The sequence below is a fragment of the Neolamprologus multifasciatus genome, chromosome 3 (assembly GCF_963576455.1).
Source record: "Neolamprologus multifasciatus chromosome 3, fNeoMul1.2, whole genome shotgun sequence".
Taxonomy (NCBI): Eukaryota; Metazoa; Chordata; class Actinopteri; order Cichliformes; family Cichlidae; genus Neolamprologus; species Neolamprologus multifasciatus.
Window position 1 is genome coordinate 30886500 of NC_140441.1, and position 13974 is coordinate 30900473.

The window sequence follows — 13974 nt, forward strand, 5'->3', positions numbered from 1 at the left end:
ACTGAGTGAAGTAAACATTAACTTACAGTCTTATGAACGCACACACTGTCCGTTGTTCGGCTGCCGTTTGTCTCTGAACTAAATTTGCGGACATGCACACTGATGGTGCATTCAGGGGGCATAGGAAATCCTATAAACAAACCTAACCCTTTTGTACAAAAGTCATCAGGAGCAATTCTTCCAAACCACATTAATGAGGTCCTGTAAAGTCATTTACAACTTGCATGTTTTTCGTGTCTTTTTGTTCATGGTCTCATCACTGACTGGATTGTGGACTTTCCCGCATGCCACTCAAGTGTGCTTCGAGTCCAGTCCACTCCCTTGTAATGTGCTTTTGAGCAGAACCTGCAACCGCTGGAGAATTGATTAAGGTGCTGCTATGTTGGTCTTACCAAGGCTGCAGAGTGACAAGAGCATCCTTGATTTCATGGCAGTGGAGCAGTCCCATATGGTCTAGCGGTTAGAATACCTGGTTCTCACACAGGAGCACGAGCACGATAGTGGCACACTACCTAACCAGTCCCATATGGTCTAGCAGTTAGGATTCCTGGTTTTCACCCAGGTGGCCTGGGTTCAACTCCCGGTATGGGAACCTGTCTTTAATGTGCACACAAGCAAATGTATTTTTTGTGTTAATCCCACTATGGAATAAGCAAATGTGTTCTTTGTGTTAATCCCACTATGGATTAAATGGGGTCAAGTTGTTGGCTGAAGGCAAACATCAGGTAAGGCAACAATCCTCTGGCTAAGCACATGGCATAAAACAGGTAACGGTTCAGATCAGGACTATTTAGTTTTCAGTGATGAGCATGTACACAAGCAGGCCTGCTAGTTTGAGCGGGGAGTCAAGGTGGCTGTTTATGTGAAAATCAAATGAGCATCTTTGAAACAAGGGAGGGTGCATTAAGGGTACGTCTTTTGCCATCTTACAATGCTGTGATTGCAACCATTCCTTGACTCTCTGTGAATGGTGACCCTGCCTGTTGACCAGTGGTTATGACAAGTTGCATATCGACAATGATGAAACTCAGCCAAGAGCCCATTGTTAATCAGGGTTGATGAACAGGTTTTAACCAGGACAGGCAGATTTTTTTGTGTCCAAAAAGTATTAAACATGTTTTTCTACAACAGTAAGAGCATCACTGAATATTCTGGGCTTCTATTTTGTGCTGCACTTTTTCAAGTTTTAATGCCTAGATTTTTGCAATGAGGTCCTCACTCACAATGGTAGCATGACCGAGCGGTGTAAGGTGCTGGATTAAGGCTCCTGTCTCTTCGGAGGCGTGGGTTCGTATCCCACTGCTGCCATAGTGTTCTACGGCAAGATTTTGTTTCTTCTATGCCTTACCAATAAATTGTAAGGGCTACAGTGGAAATCAAATATGTTATAGAACGTCTGTCAAGTCCAAACATGCAGGAAAGTCATCAGGAGCAATTCTTCCAAGCCACATTAGTCAGGTCCTGTAAAGTCATTTACAACTTGCATGTTTTTCGCGTCTTTTTGTTCATGGTCTCATCACTGACTGGCAGTGTTGGGTAAGTTACTTTAAATTAGTAACTTAGTTACATTACTAGTTACTTACAAAGTGGGCGATAAATAAACAAGAGAGAAAAGCCGATCAGCTGATCATTGATCAGTTTCATGATTGAAGTAGAAACACGAGAGGGAGGGTGAGACGATGAGAGAAGAAGAGGCAGCTGTGCAGCGTAAACACAGAATAACTCCAGTTTTGTGTCTTTTTCATTGTAGCTGAAGTACGGGACAAACTGTGTTCCTTTTCACCTCAACACGAAACGTGTAATATTTTCTCTGAATACCAGACGATTCTGTTTTTTACGGGACGGTTGGCAACTCTAATAATTAACCTTATGAACAAAATAAAGTTCAACATCAGTAACATAGCACCCACCCAGCTGTATAGGAACTCCGTCATGCTAGCTAGCACGCAGTACAAAAAAGTCAGCATATGTAAGGAGAAAAACCTCAGGAAAGCAAAGAATCACGGGCCCAGAGTTAATTCATGTACATGGACGATTACCTGACACCTTCCGTCGACTACAGAAAGTGTAGGCAAAGCACGCCAGGCATTCGCTCAGAGTTTATTATATACTGTCCTCTCACGTAACACTCATGGGTGGAGTACAAGTTAGGAAAAAACAACTTCTTATCTGCTGCTTGCATACGAGGCTGCACAGGATGCAAGCTTGCAAGACGAAGAGGAACAAGTTGATTAACGATCTTGTAGTGGGTTAAAACAATACATGTGGGTGTTTGTCTAACTTAAGCAACTTCCTCATGTGATCACTTTGCTCCAGCTAAAGAATTTGCTGACACGCTATGTACAGGCATTACTCTGCAATTTAAATAAGCTAAACATAGAGGTAATAAAGTAAAATCTTTTCACAGCATAAGAAAATAAACTCCACCTAAACTTGATTTATATCTGACCCAGATGGACTGCAGGTCATAACTTCTTACCTGAAGTTCAGTTCACCTGACACTCTCGGACCAGCGGCCGCTTCGGGTCTCTCCTCTTGCCTCCCTTTTCCTTCATCCACCTGCTGGCCTCCACCACTTGCTAATGTTATTGAAACTGTGGAAGCTCCGCGATAGCCACCACACAAAGTAACGAATAACGAGCCTATCTAAATCCCAGTAACGAGTAACGCGTTCCCGGTTTTGGCATAATAACTAGTTACCGTGCTCGTTACCACAATAATAATGTAGTTACTGTAACGTGTTACTTAATAACGCGATAGTCCCAACACTGCTGACTGGTTAGTGGACTTTCCCGCATGCCACTCAAGTGTGCTTCAAGTCCAGTCCACTCCCTTGTAATGTGCTTTTGAGCAGAACCTGCAACCGCTGGAGAATTGATTAAGGTGCTGCTATGTTGGTCTCACCAAGACTGCAGAGTGACAAGAGTATACTTGATTTCATGACAGTGGAGCTGTCCCATATGGTCTAGCGGTTAGAAAGCCTGGTTCTCACCCAGGAGCACGAGCATGACAGTGGTGCATTACCTAACCAGTCCCATATGGTCTAGCGGTTAGGATTCTTGGTTCTCACCCAGGAGCATGACAGTGGCTCCTTACCTAACCAGTCCCATATGGTCTAGCGGTTAGGATTCCTGGTTTTCACCCAGGCGGCCCGTGTTCAGCTCCCGGTATGAGAACATGTCTTTAATGTGCACACAAGCAAATGTGTTAATCCCACTGTGGAATAAGCAAATGTGTTCTTTGTGTTAATCCCACTATGCATTAAAAGTGGTTGAAGTTGTTGGCTGAAGGCAAACATCATGTAAGACAACAATCCTCTGGCTAAGCACATGGCATAAAACAGGTAACGGTTCAGATCAGGACTATGTAGTTTTCAGTGATGAGGATGTACACAAGCAGGCCTGCTAGTTTGAGCGGGGAGTCAAGATGGCTGTTTATGTGAAAATCAAATGAGCATCTTTGAAACAAGGGAGGGTTCATTAAGGGTACGTCTTTTGCCATCTTACAATGCTGTGATTGCAACCGTTCCTTGACTCTCTGTGAATGGTGACCCTGCCTGTTGATCAGTGTTTATGACAAGTTGCATATCGACAATGATGAAACTGAGCCAAGAGCCCATTGTTAATCAGGGTTGATGAACAGGTTTTAACCAGGACAGGCAGATTTTTTTGTGTCCAAAAAGTATTAAACATGTTTTTCTACAACAGTAAGAGCATCACTGAATGTTCTGGGCTTCTATTTTGTGCTGCACTTTTTCAAGTTTTACTGCCTAGATTTTTGCAATGAGGTTCTCACTCGCAATGGTAGCATGACCGAGCGGTCTAAGGTGCTGGATTAAGGCTCCTGTCTCTTCGGAGGCGTGGGTTCGTTACAGTGGAGAAGGAGACAAAAAGACTCCTCCCCCCCACTCTGGATCCTTTGTGTGTGAATGCTTCCCTCCAACTTCCTGAGATACCATCTGTTACAGTATGAGTGTGAGAGACATGCTACAATCCAGTGGCACCAAGGTATTATACAATACAATTATGTGATTAATACATGAATAAAAGAAATTATTTTGGCAAAAGTCATTTACCATGTGCAGATGTTTCATATATTTTTATTCACAGTGTCCAACACTGACTGGTTATGGCTACTCAAGTGTGGCTTCCAGTCTCACCGCATTGTAAGGTGTTAGATTGTTGGTCTAAGGATCTGGTTAAGACTCCAGGCTCCTCACCATGGAGGGGTTGAATCCTATTGCTGCAATAAGAGTTAACCAGGGCAGGGCAGATGCTATTGTATCCAAAAACATTCAGGCAAGTATTAAACATGTTTTTCTACAACAGCAAGAGCATCACTGAATGTTCTGGGCTTCTATTTTTGCTGCACTTTTTCAAGTTTTACTGTCTAGATTTTTGAGATGAGGTCCTTACTCGTAATGGTAGCATGACCGAGCAGTCTAAAGTGCTGGATTAAGGCTCCAGTCTCTTCGGAGGCATGGGTTCGAATCCCACTGCTGCCATAGTGTTCTAGCAGCAAAGTTTTGTTTCTTCCATGCCTTACCAATAAATTGTAAGGGCTACAGTGGAAATCAAATCTGTTATAGAACGTCTGTCAAGTCCAAACATGCAGGAAAGTCATCAGGAGCAATTCTTCCAAACCACGTTAGTCAGGTGCTGTAAAGTCATTTACAACTTGCATGTTTTTCGTGTCTTTTTGTTCATGGTCTCATCACTGACTGGTTAGTGGACTTTCCCGCATGCCACTCAAGTGTGCTTCAAGTCCAGTCCACTCCCTTGTAATGTGCTTTTGAGCAGAACCTACAACCGCTGGAGAATTGATTAAGGTGCTGCTATGTTGGTCTTACCAAGGCTGCAGAGTGACAAGAGTATCCATGTCAAAGGAGCTTGCAAAGAAAAGCGTCTGGACTTCTTTAAGTTACTTGAAGACGTTTCACCTCTCATCCGAGAAGCTTCTTCAGTTCTAAGGTCAATTCAGGTCAGCTGATTCAGCTGTCCATCTGCATCTTAAGGATAAAGGACACTCTTTCGAGGATGCCAATGTTCACATTTTGGACAGAGAGGACAGATGGTTTGAAAGAGGAGTGAAAGAAGCCATCTATGTCCACTGTGAGCGACCATCTTTGAACAGAGGCGGTGGTTTACGACACCAACTCTCTGCCATCTATAATCCAGTTTTGAGATCCCTTCCCAGACGCCTTAAGGCCCACTCACACCCTGGGCCATCTGACCTCAGGAATTCGCATGATAAGGTGGGGCCAGGTTTCACAATGAAATCACCCGAAACTCTGGCTGATTGGGACCCACACCCAGTTCCACACCTTGGCTCAGGCGATTAGAGGATCATCAGGGGGTCCTTTTGTCCCTCTGTGGGGGGACACTCCCACTAGGGTTATATCTGGGACTCTCCACCATTTGACCTTAGAACTGAAGAAGCTTCTCGGATGAGAGGTGAAACGTCTTCAAGTAACTTAAAGAAGTCCAGACGCTTTTCTTTGCAAGCTCCTTTGACTACGATGACCTGGATGACTGAGAACCTTCACAGACATATTGCCGTACATTTTGGGAGGAACACCCTTCAACTGGTGCGGGAGTATGAAAGGGAATCAAGGAAACTAGCGGATTATAGGAACCATCTCCGTTTCAACCTAAGATGCAGACAAACCAGAGTTGTTCCCAAGAGCCTGCGCCTTGGATCCACTGTCAGGGGATACAGAGCAGACTTGATTCTACAGAGAGCGCAAAATCACCTTTTAAGTGAAAGGATAAGACAGTTCCATTTCACTATAGATGCCCTCCAAATCAAGATCAGCCAGACTCTGCAGGAACTGGAAACACTTCTACCCTCTCCAATCTTAGAAGAGGTTTACAAGTTTGTGGACAAGGCTCAGCGGGCCCAACACTCGAAAGGAAAAGAAAGACAACGCAGGAAATTTCACACCTTGCATTCAAAAACACACACACTCCTCATTCTGAATCTGAACCTACACAACCCATAGAAGAAAACACACCTGAAGACAGTCAGGAGAAATGGGTTAAGAACTTTTCAGACAGGAATCTCACGGAACCTGAAAAGAGAGTATTAGCCAAAGGTCTCAATTTTGCCATTTCTCCACAACAGTTGCCCATAGTGGACCTCATCACAGCCACAGAATCTGCCATTCGGATTAATAAATTATCACAGACAGAAGCAGAGCAAATCAGGATGAAAGTCTCAGCCACCCTCTCCAGTGCCAAAGTCCCTCCGTCCAACCTCACAATACAGGAAAAGAAGGCCGTCGCTTCCCTGAGCAAAGACCACAACATCACTGTTTTACCAGCGGATAAGGGAAGATGCACCGTGGTCCTAAACACTACAGATTACCATACAAAGATCACTACTCTCCTCAGTGACAACAATACCTACGAAGCCTTAAAGCGAGACCCCACAAGCAGCTACAAAAAGAAAGTTATAGCTTGCCTTCAAGACTTGGAAAAGGACAAAATCATTGACCGCCTTACTTATCACCGCCTTTACCCAGGGGATGCCATACCCTGCATTTACGGACTTCCAAAAATCCACAAGGAAGCTGTTCCACTCAGACCCATAGTCAGTAGCATAAACTCAGCCACTTATAACATTGCAAAACACCTTGCTACCATCCTTGCTCCTCTCGTGGGGAACACCCCACACCACATCAAGAACTCCACCGACTTCACTGACAAGGTCCAGAAACTTACCCTGGATCCAGATTAAACCATAGTGTCCTTTGATGTAGTCTCTCTCTTCACTTGCATACCCACCACGGAGGCAGTGGAGACTGTCAGAAAACGACTACAAGAAGACAGCTCCTTGGAGGACAGGACCAACTTCACACCCGATCAGATTTGCACACTGTTAGACCTCTGCCTCACCACAACATACTTCAAATACAACGAAGGCTATTACAGACAAAAACATGGCTGTGCTATGGGCTCCCCCGTGTCACCTATTGTAGCCAACCTTTACATGGAGGAAGTGGAAAGGAAGGCTCTTGGCTCTTTCAAAGGAAGAGTACCCAGCCACTGGTACAGATATGTAGACGACACCTGGGTCAAAATCAAGACACAAGAAGTGGAATCCTTCACTGCGCACATCAACGCTGTGGATAAAAACATCAAGTTCACCAGGGAAGACATGAAGGATGACTGTTTGCCTTTCCTGGACTGCGCTGTGCACATTGAAGAGAATGGCAACCTCAACATCGAAGTTTACCGGAAGCCCACACACACGGACCAGTACCTCCTGTTTGACTCCCATCACCCTCTGGAACACAAACTTGGAGTAATTAGGACCCTACACCACTGGGCAGAACATGTTCCCTCTAAGCCTGAAGGGAAAAAGAAGGAACACACACATGTAAAGGAAGCACTCAAAACGTGCGGTTATCCTAAATGGGCGTTTTTAAAGTCAGCAAAGAGGCACAGAAAAGAAGATCAGACACCAGCGAGGGAGGATAAGAAGGACAGGCGCAACAACATTGTCATCCCCTATGTAGCCGGTGTATCAGAGAAACTCAGGAGGGTTTTCTCCAAGCATGACATCCCGGTGTACTTCAGACCCAGCAACACACTCAGACAAAAACTGGTTCACCCGAAAGACAAAACGCCAAAACACAGACTTAACAATGTGGTGTATGCCGTACAGTGCAGCGAGGAATGCCCAGACCTCTACATTGGAGAGACCAAACAGCCACTTCACAAGCGCATGGCACAACACAGAAGAGCGACCTCCACAGGACAAGATTCAGCTGTCCATCTGCATCTTAAGGATAAAGGACACTCTTTCGAGGATGCCAATGTTCACATTTTGGACAGAGAGGACAGATGGTTTGAAAGAGGAGTGAAAGAAGCCATCTATGTCCACTGTGAGCGACCATCTTTGAACAGAGGCGGTGGTTTACGACACCAACTCTCTGCCATCTATAATCCAGTTTTGAGATCCCTTCCCAGACGCCTTAAGGCCCACTCACACCCTGGGCCATCTGACCTCAGGAATTCGCATGATAAGGTGGGGCCAGGTTTCACAATGAAATCACCCGAAACTCTGGCTGATTGGGACCCACACCCAGTTCCACACCTTGGCTCAGGCGATTAGAGGATCATCAGGGGGTCCTTTTGTCCCTCTGTGGGGGGACACTCCCACTAGGGTTATATCTGGGACTCTCCACCATTTGACCTTAGAACTGAAGAAGCTTCTCGGATGAGAGGTGAAACGTCTTCAAGTAACTTAAAGAAGTCCAGACGCTTTGCTTTGCAAGCTCCTTTGACTACGATGACCTGGATGACTGAGAACCTTCACAGACAAGAGTATCCATGATTTCATGGCAGTGGAGCTGTCCCATATGGTTTAGCGGTTAGAATACCTGGTTCTCACCCAGGAGTACGAGCACGACAGTGGCGCACTACCTACGCAGTCCCATATGGTCTAGCGGTTAGGATTCCTGGTTTTCACCCAGGTGGCCCGGGTTCAACTCCCGGTATGGGAACATGTCTTTAATGTGCACACAAGCAAATGTGTTCTTTGTGTTAATCCAACTATGGAATAAGCAAATGTTTTCTTTGTGTTAATCCCACTATGGATTAAATGGGGCAAAGTTGTTGGCTGAAGGCAAACATCAGGTAAGGCAACAATCCTCTGGCTAAGCACATGGCATAAAACAGGTAACGGTTCAGATCAGGACTATGACAGTTTTCAGTGATGAGGATGTACACAAGCAGGCCTGCTAGTTTGAGCGGGGAGTCAAGGTGGCTGTTTATGTGAAAATCAAATGAGCATCTTTGAAACAAGGGAGGGTGCATTAAGGGTACGTCTTTTGCCATCTTACAATGCTGTGATTGCAACCGTTCCTTGACTCTCTGTGAATGGTGACCCTGCCTGTTGATCAGTGGTTATGACAAGTTGCATATCGACAATGATGAAACTGAGCCAAGAGCCCATTGTTAATCAGGGTTGATGAACAGGTTTTAACCAGGACAGGCAGATTTTTTTGTGTCCAAAAAGTATTAAACATGTTTTTCTACAACAGTAAGAGCATCACTGAATGTTCTGGGCTTCTATTTTGTGCTGCACTTTTTCAAGTTTTAATGCCTAGATTTTTGCGATGAGGTCCTCACTCACAATGGTAGCATGACCGAGCGGTCTAAGGTGCTGGATTAAGGCTCCTGTCTCTTCGGAGGCGTGGGTTCGTATCCCACTGCTGCCATAGTGTTCTACGGCAAGGTTTTGTTTCTTCTATGCCTTACCAATAAATTGTAAGGGCTACAGTGGAAATCAAATATGTTATAGAACGTCTGTCAAGTCCAAACATGCAGGAAAGTCATCAGGAGCAATTCTTCCAAGCCACATTAGTCAGGTCCTGTAAAGTCATTTACAACTTGCATGTTTTTCGCGTCTTTTTGTTCATGGTCTCATCACTGACTGGCAGTGTTGGGTAAGTTACTTTAAATTAGTAACTTAGTTACATTACTAGTTACTTCTATCAAAAGTAACTCAGTTACTTCAAGTTATTCGTTACTTTCAGAGTAACTAGTTACTAGGGAAAGTAACTTTGGTTTTACTCAGAATTCTCTTGTTAATGTGTTGCTTCCGTAACTGGATACCCAGCAAGATTGCCAGTCTTCTAGCTTGCTTACTTGCCACAAGTGCACTGTGCCACCTACCAATAGAAAGGAAAAAATAATGTGCACATTTCCACGAGAGAAATCCCACGCCTGATTCTATCCTAGCCTGCTTTTTACATCCAAAACAAAAACTGCAGTCGTGGTGCTTTCGATTGTACTCAGAACTCGGAAATTCTGCCTTCTGAATAGGAAGATGTAGGCAACACCAGACTGCAGATGAGCTGCATACAGGGCTGGACTGGGACAAAAAAATCGTACCGGGCATTTGGACTAGAGACTGGCCCACCATTATAGGAAATATCATAAAGCCTTTGAATGAAAATAAACACTGTTGTGACAGTGATGTACACTGTTCTGATGGTATATATGTATCAATCTATCAATTGTTTGTTGTAAGACTCAGATAATTATTTTTTTAAAAGTGAGACATTTTAAATAAGAATAAGAAAGTATTTCCTTGTGCCCCCCTTTCCCTGTTAATGCCCTACCTGGCCCCTCTGGCAACACTTTGCTAGACCCGCCCCTGCACAGTTACCAGCTGTCAGCTACTTAGAAAAGGATCCTGGTGTTATTTGTCTCTCAGAAACGGTTCATAACTTCCCTTCAACTCATTCATGTGAACTAAAAGGTAAACCTGTTTCTCCATCACAGCTCTGATGATTCAGTAAGAACATCTCCTAGTTTCATCTTCATGTTTCTCTCTCACCACATATCCAAACCGATATCATGACCGGCAGCTTTTTTGCAGCTGTGGCTCCAGCAAACATCAGCTGATACTAGAAATTAATATTAAATAAATTCTAACAACAGCTGAGAAGCTTAAAAGTGCTGCTGTTGTTTACCGCGACATCCGCTCGTTTCCTCTTTCTGGCGCAAAGTGGGCGATAAATAAACAAGAGAGAAAAGCCGATCAGCTGATCATTGATCAGTTTCATGATTGAAGTAGAAACAGGAGAGGGAGGGTGAGACGATGAGAGAAGAAGAGGCAGCTGTGCAGCGTAAACACAGAATAACTCCAGTTTTGTGTCTTTTTCATTGTAGCTGAAGTACGGGACAAACTGTGTTCCTTTTCACCTCAATACGAAACGTGTAATATTTTCTCTGAATACCAGACGATTCTGTTTTTTACGGGACGGTTGGCAACTCTAATAATTAACCTTATGAACAAAATAAAGTTCAACATCAGTAACATAGCACCCACCCAGCTGTATAGGAACTCCGTCATGCTAGCTAGCACGCAGTACAAAAAAGTCAGCATAAGAAAATAAACTCCACCTAAACTTGGTTTATATCTGACCCAGATGGACTGCAGGTCATAACTTCTTACCTGAAGTTCAGTTCACCTGACACTCTCGGACCAGCGGCCGCTTCGGATCTCTCCTCTTGCCTCCCTTTTCCTTCATCCACCCTGCTGGCCTCCACCACTTGCTAATGTTATTGAAACTGTGGAAGCTCCGCGATAGCCACCACACAAAGTAACGAATAACGAGCCTATCTAAATCCCAGTAACGAGTAACGCGTTCCCGGTTTTGGCATAATAACTAGTTACCGTGCTCGTTACCACAATAATAACGTAGTTACTGTAACGCGTTACTTAATAACGCGTTAGTCCCAACACTGCTGACTGGTTAGTGGACTTTTCCGCATGCCACTCAAGTGTGCTTCAAGTCCAGTCCACTCCCTTGTAATGTGCTTTTGAGCAGAACCTGCAACCACCGGAGAATTGATTAAGGTGCTGCTATGTTGGTCTCACCAAGGCTGCAGAGTGACAAGAGTATACTTGATTTCATGACAGTGGAGCTGTCCCATATGGTCTAGCGGTTAGAATACCTGGTTCTCACCCAGGAGCACGAGCACGACAGTGGCGCACAACTTAACCAATCCCATATGGTCTAGCGGTTAGGACTCTTGGTTCTCACCCAGGAGCACGACAGTGGCGCATTACCTAACCAGTCCCATATGGTCTAGCGGTTAGGATTCCTGGTTTTCACCCAGGCGGCCCGTGTTCAACTCCTGGTATAGGAACATGTCTTTAATGTGCACACAAGCAAATGTGTTCTTTGTGTTTATCCCACGATGGATTAAATGGGGCAAAGTTCTTGGCTGAAGGCAAACATCAGATAAGGCAACAATCCTCTGGCTAAGCACATGGCATAAAACAGGTAACGGTTCAGATCAGGACTATATAGTTTTCAGTGATGAGGATGTACACAAGCAGGCCTGCTAGTTTGAACGGGGAGTCAAGGTGGCTGTTTATGTGAAAATCAAATGAGCATCTTTGAAACAAGGGAGGCTGCATTAAGGGCTACGTCTTTTGCCATCTTACAATGCTGTGATTGCAACCGTTCCTTGACTCTCTGTGAATGGTGACCCTGCCTGTTGATCAGTGGTTATGACAAGTTGCATATCGACAATGATGAAACTGAGCCAAGAGCCCATTGTTAATCAGGGTTGATGAACAGGTTTTAACCAGGACAGGCAGATTCTTTTGTGTCCAAAAAGTATTAAACATGTTTTTCTACAACAGTAAGAGCATCACTTAATGTTCTGGGCTTCTATTTTGTGCTGCACTTTTTCAAGTTTTACTGCCTAGATTTTTGCGATGAGGTCCTCACTCGTAATGGTAGCATGACCGAGCGGTCTAAGGTGCTGGATTAAGGCTCCAGTCTCTTCGGGGGCGTGGGTTCGAATCCCACTGCTGCCATAGTCTTCAGGTTCTTTTCGTGTTTCTTCCATCCCCTACCAATAAATTGTAAGGGTTGCAGTGGAAATCAAATCTGTTACAGAATGTCTGTCAAGTACAATCAAGCAGGAATCTCATCAAGAGCAATTCTTCCAAACCAGGGTGATGTTGAGTGTTGTGGAAATTTTCCATTCAATAAAGCCTGCAGACAAGCGGTGAGTGGTAGCTAACATTCTTTAATAATAACAAGAACAGAAACCAAGCTTGGTGAAGGAATGCATCATCGCGGGGCAGACGATGGGCAGAGTCCCTAACTGAGTCTAGCATGGCCTTCGGTTACATACCTCTTACGGGAAACTAAAGGCAGTACACAGCTGTTTTCACACCTTTGGTAACCCCCACCCCCAAAGAAAGTTTCACACTCCCTCTCTACCTCTTACAGTGGAGAAGGAGACAAAAGACTCCTCCCCCCACTCTGGATCCTTTGTGTGTGAATGCTTCCCTCCAACTTCCTGAGATACCATCTGTTACCAGTATGAGTGTGAGAGACATGCTACAATCCAGTGGCACCAAGGTATTATACAATACAATTATGTGATTAATACATGAATAAAAGAAATTATTTTGCAAAAGTCATTTACCATGTGCAGATGTTTCATATATTTTTATTCACAGTGTCAACACTGACTGGTTAGTGGCTACTCAAGTGTGCTTCAAGTCCACCGCATTGTAAGGTGTTAGATTGTGTGGTCTAAGGATCTGGGTTAAGACTCCAGGCTCCTCACACATGGGGGTTGAAATCCTATTGCTGCAATAAGAGTTTAACCAGGGCAGGCAGATGCTATTGTATCCAAAAACATTCAGGCAAGTATTAAACATGTTTTTCTACAACAGCAAGAGCATCACTGAATGTTCTGGGCTTCTATTTTTGCTGCACTTTTTCAAGTTTTACTGTCTAGATTTTTGAGATGAGGTCCTTACTCGTAATGGTAGCATGACCGAGCAGTCTAAGGTGCTGGATTAAGGCTCCAGTCTCTTCGGAGGCATGGGTTCGAATCCCACTGCTGCCATAGTGTTCTAGCGGCAAAGTTTTGTTTCTTCCATGCCTTACCAATAAATTGTAAGGGCTACAGTGGAAATCAAATCTGTTATAGAACGTCTGTCAAGTCCAAACATGCAGGAAAGTCATCAGGAGCAATTCTTCCAAACCACGTTAGTCAGGTGCTGTAAAGTCATTTACAACTTGCATGTTTTTCGTGTCTTTTTGTTCATGGTCTCATCACTGACTGGTTAGTGGACTTTCCCGCATGCCACTCAAGTGTGCTTCAAGTCCAGTCCACTCCCTTGTAATGTGCTTTTGAGCAGAACCTACAACCGCTGGAGAATTGATTAAGGTGCTGCTATGTTGGTCTTACCAAGGCTGCAGAGTGACAAGAGTATCCATGTCAAAGGAGCTTGCAAAGAAAAGCGTCTGGACTTCTTTAAGTTACTTGAAGACGTTTCACCTCTCATCCGAGAAGCTTCTTCAGTTCTAAGGTCAATTCAGGTCAGCTGATTCAGCTGTCCATCTGCATCTTAAGGATAAAGGACACTCTTTCGAGGATGCCAATGTTCACATTTTGGACAGAGAGGACAGATGGTTTGAAA

At 44.4% G+C, this 13974-nt stretch overlaps 4 non-coding genes across 4 annotated transcripts; all 4 read left to right on the forward strand.

Moving 5' to 3' along the window:
• The first annotated feature begins 520 nt into the window (after nucleotides 1-520).
• Nucleotides 521-592, forward strand: trnae-uuc (transfer RNA glutamic acid (anticodon UUC)). Its single transcript has one exon. It is a non-coding gene; the product is annotated as a tRNA-Glu (tRNA).
• A 7845-nt stretch (nucleotides 593-8437) lies between these two features.
• trnae-uuc (transfer RNA glutamic acid (anticodon UUC)) lies at nucleotides 8438-8509 on the forward strand. The gene has a single exon. It is a non-coding gene; the product is annotated as a tRNA-Glu (tRNA).
• A 3757-nt stretch (nucleotides 8510-12266) lies between these two features.
• Nucleotides 12267-12348, forward strand: trnal-aag (transfer RNA leucine (anticodon AAG)). The gene has a single exon. It is a non-coding gene; the product is annotated as a tRNA-Leu (tRNA).
• A 967-nt stretch (nucleotides 12349-13315) lies between these two features.
• trnal-aag (transfer RNA leucine (anticodon AAG)) lies at nucleotides 13316-13397 on the forward strand. Its single transcript has one exon. It is a non-coding gene; the product is annotated as a tRNA-Leu (tRNA).
• The last annotated feature ends 577 nt before the right edge of the window (nucleotides 13398-13974 follow it).